At 35.5% G+C, this 4624-nt stretch overlaps 1 non-coding gene across 1 annotated transcript; it reads right to left on the minus strand.

Annotated features, from left to right (window-relative positions):
* Positions 1–668: 668 nt before the first annotated feature.
* Positions 669–775, minus strand: LOC132656750 (U6 spliceosomal RNA). The gene has a single exon (XR_009594443.1). It is a non-coding gene; the product is annotated as a U6 spliceosomal RNA (small nuclear RNA).
* Between the last annotated feature and the right edge of the window lie 3849 nt (positions 776–4624).

The raw sequence follows: 4624 nt of genomic DNA on the forward strand, positions 1-4624 counted from the left end.
GATTATTTGACAGAATTTTCCAATATAAGATTTTCTACGTTTAAGGTCTCCATCAGGTCCTCCCTTCACAGAGATCAGGGAAACGTGTGGAAGAGGGGAGGAAAGACTTTAGAATATAGAGGAGATAAAGGATCCCAGGAGAACATGGAATCAACTAAGTAGGGCTCACGTGGGCTCACAGAAAACGCAGCAAGCATAGAGACTGCATGGGTCTGCATTCCTTCATTAGCTTGATGGTTTGTGAGACTCCTTACAGTAGGAGCAGGTGTACCTCTGACTCTTTAGCCTGATCTTGCAACTTTTTCCCTCTTATTGGGTTGCCTTGTCCAGCCACCATATGAGAGCATTTTTCCTTGTCATTGTATCCTTTTTTTTTTTTTCCTGTTTGAATGCCATCTTTTGGAGAACAGCCCTTTTCTAAAGAGAAAATAGAGGGGGAGTGGACTTGGAAGAGAGAGAAGGTGTCAAGGAGCAGGGGAAGTGAAGGAAAGAAAAACCATAGCTAGCATGAATTATGTGAAAAAATGTATTTTATTTTTTTAATTTACTTTTTTTATTATTAGTTACATTTTATTAACTCCGTATCCCGCTCCCTTATTCCCTCCCAATCCCAACCTCCCTCCCTCATCTCCTCCCTGCCCCTTTCTAAGTCCTCTGATTGGGGAGGAAAAAATATGGAACGCTTCACGAACTTGTGTGTCATCCTTGCACAGGGGCCATGCTAATCTTCTCTATATCGTTCCAATTTTAGTACATGTGCTGCCGAAGCTAGGACAAAAATTTATTATAAATAAAATAGAAAAACATTAAAAATATTGTAATATAATATAATAATGAAAATTTGTGTTGATTAAGGGAAATAATGATTATAATTTAAATAAGGTCTTTATAGGTATGTTAAATTAATGCTTTATTATTAATCATTACAAATATGACTTGAAATTCCTATTTCACTTGAAATTAATTTATAGAACTACAACTATTTTCGCTTGAAAATTTTGTCAACTCTAAAAATTTAAGTGATACTAAAACATACTTATGAAAGAAAAGACACTAGCCTTTTTAACTAAAGTAGATACTTATTAATGTATAGAAATCATTAACACGTTAAAACTTATATATATTTAGTAAAACTTTTATATGTCCAATTTTATATCACATATTCTCAGACAGTTAGTTTTAACTTTAAGTAGGTAATTATAAAATTAAGTAATAAAGATATAAAATGCCTTCATTCCATACTGAAGGAACTGGAATTTCCAAAGAACAGTAACAGAGATTAGGGATTTGTTACCAATACAGAATTTATGTCTCCAACCAGATATACTGAATCAGATTCTGCATTTTTATCAAGAATCTCAGGAGTGTCATATATAATTAAAATTAAAGATGTACAGTTGTATTTGTAAATATTCTATAACCAGAGTAAAATTACTTCATTAAATATACAAGGTTAGATGAAGAGGCTGTGCACTAGAAACTTCTATGCATAATTCATGAGCAATTGTAACAGGATTTTTGGATTTTAGGAAAATAGTGACTACAGATTTGGCAGCAATACCAATTTTTCTTTCATCTATTTGCAGCTGATTTTACTTAGGTACATTAATTCAACAACCAAATGTTATGTTTGAATATATTTCAATTTTATTAAAGTCAAGCATTATTTTTTCATCAGACGCATATGCAAGTTTACATAATTTTTTTCTCTTTTTTATTAATTATTATTATTTATTATGTTTTATTCATTTTGTATCTCAGCTGTAGCCCCTACTCTCCCTCCCCCTTCTCCACCCATGTTCCTCTCCTAAGGGAGGTCCTCCTCCCCTTCCATCTGACCTTAGCCTATCAGGTCTCATCAGGACTGGCTGCATTGTCTTCCTCTGTGGCCTGGCAAGGTTGCATCTCTCAGGGGGAAGTGATCAGAGAGCCAGCCACTGAATTCATGTCAGAGATAGCCCCTGTTCCCTTTAGTAGGGAACCCACTTGGAGACTGAGTCCAACCCAACCAAGTTTATATAATTTTTTTTTTTTGAGACAGGTTCTCACTATCTGTTCTAATTTACCTCAAGACTCATCTTCATGCCCCTTTCTCCTTAGTATGAGCACTAACACATCTGACTCATTCACAGCTATGGCTAATATCAGAGGTTCAACTGAAATATTTTAAAGGTGAGAAAAAAAATGCCCTTTAATCTCAGAGTTCAAGTCATAACAGTCATTCATCCCACCATTGTGATTTTTATCCCAGTAAGATAACAGCAGCATTGCAATTGTGTAGATAGCATAAAAAAGAGAAGATAACTTCCTTTGTTTTACATGAATGGAATTGAAATGGCACAACATAAAATTAAATATGCATGAACTTTATGTTTGTGTACAGAAATTAAATATACATGAACTATATATCTGTTTGTTTCTGGGTTCACACACACACAGACACACACAGAGATTTATACATGCTCATAGTACAATGTTGTTGCCATCGATGAGGAGGAAAACGGTCTTAGAGTTGTGTTTTCAGGCATACATTTTAGATGCCATGAACATAACTGTAATTCATGTAAGTGTAGTTTTCCTCTGGAGACAGGTTATATTAGGAAGATTAATAGTAAGGCAATTTTCTAATTATATGTTTTCATCCATTTATGAGACCATAGAGACACTTGCTGAGGTCTTGAATGTCACCACTGAAGCTACTTATCAGTTTGACTTATCACATATTTCAGTCTCAGTTAGGAGTGCTGTTACGTGATGAAACACCATGACCAAAAGAAGCTGAGTAGGGAAGAGTGTATTTCACTTACACTTTCAAAACATTGTTCCTCACTGGAGGAAATCAAGGCAGGAACCTATTGGCAGGAGCTGATGCAGAGACCACGGAGGAGTGTTGCTTACTGCTTTGCCACAGTAAGCATAACTTGCTCATTCTGGTTTCTTTTAGAACCCAAGAGTTTTCATCACTCACAGTGGGCTGGGCCCTCCCTCATCAATAATTAAGACAATGTTCTGGAAGCTTCCCGCCTACAGCTCAATATTAGGGGGCAGAAGTTCTCAACGGAAGTTTCCTCTGCTCAGATGACTTTAACTTATGCCAAGCTGATATAAAATTATCCAGATAACCCACATGTGTTATTTCAATATTCATGACTATTATTTTACAGATATTCTTGTATTCTGGGATGTAGTTTTGGACTTTTTTTTTTTCTCTCTCTTAGCCTATTTCTTGTGATGATGCCCTTAACTTGGAGGACAAGAAGGACAAATGCTACTGAAGCACTAAATGACAATGGTATTGGGTGAAACAAGTACAAGAAATAAAAAAAAGAGACTCTTAAAATTATTAAAAGAACTTTCATAAGAATTCTCCACTTTTACAAGTTTTTAATATGTACTTTGATTTTTTTTAAATACATAAGTTTGAGACAGGGTTTTATAAAGTGTAGCCAAAACTGCCATGAAAGACACTATGTAGCCCAGGCTGGATTCAGACTTATGATAAAATTCCTATCTCAGTCTTTAGAGTGCTGATTTTATAGCTAAATATCACTACACTAAGAATACATAATTGACCGTGAGTAATTTTAGTAATTCTGGAAATTCAATGTTATCCAATGGCGGGGGGGGGGGGGGGAGATTGCATCTCCCTTCAAGAGTTTCACACTCCCATGTTAATTATTCCCTTTCCTACCACCATAAAACCTGCATTTCCCCTGACACTGTAATACAAATGATCTGATTAAACACACAGAGGTGTGAATTACGTCTCCCTTAACACTGTCTGCAATGTGTGATTTGTTATTGGATACCTGTGTATAGTGTGAGAATATGTGGGTAAATATTCCAGATTGACAAATGCATTCAAGTTTTGAATAGAATCTATCTTTAAGGAAACAAATCAATCCAGAGACCTAAGACCTGTGATAATTTCCATAAACTAAAGGAATGTCCTTCAAGAAAATCAGACTTCCTTTTCACAGCCTTAGAATGTCAGTAAGTAGGACAGAATTGATCAAATTTCCACACATTTCCGTTAAGGAATTTAAATTCATGATGTCATAGAAGCCATAGCCAAGGTGTAGCTACTATTCTCATTTCAGCTAAATGGGAGCCTTATGTCTTTTTCCTTTTCATGGACCATAAGGAATCAGCTGGAAATGGCATAAGCAGATGGGGGTAAGTCCTGAATGCCAAGTGCATATTTTTACTTTGTGAGAGGAAGGTTTAGTTTTGAACATGTGAATGTCAGCCAAAAGCTTTTGAAACATGTTGTCATAGACCTTGAGACTATGGGGAGAGCTTGAGATTACAAATAATATTATGAGCAAAAGTGTACAATTTCCTAACTCTGTTTGCATGACTATAATCATTCAGACTACAGAAAATAATAAAATACAGATTTTTCTTTCTTTTTTTCTCATTTATGTACACATCATCCTGAGGGAGATGAAGTGAAATATTGCAACTCCTGTATATTCATTGCCAATAAATCCATGATACAATGTTACGGGGGGGGGGCTCTTTAATGAAGACCTGGATCACAGCACCAATAAAGAAAAAGGCATCCATAGAGAAGTTTAGCTTCTTTTTAATCCCACATATGTAGCAATCCTGTCATCTTCAG

Source organism: Meriones unguiculatus, chromosome 9 (genome assembly GCF_030254825.1).
Source record: "Meriones unguiculatus strain TT.TT164.6M chromosome 9, Bangor_MerUng_6.1, whole genome shotgun sequence".
In the NCBI taxonomy this organism is placed as follows: domain Eukaryota; kingdom Metazoa; phylum Chordata; class Mammalia; order Rodentia; family Muridae; genus Meriones; species Meriones unguiculatus.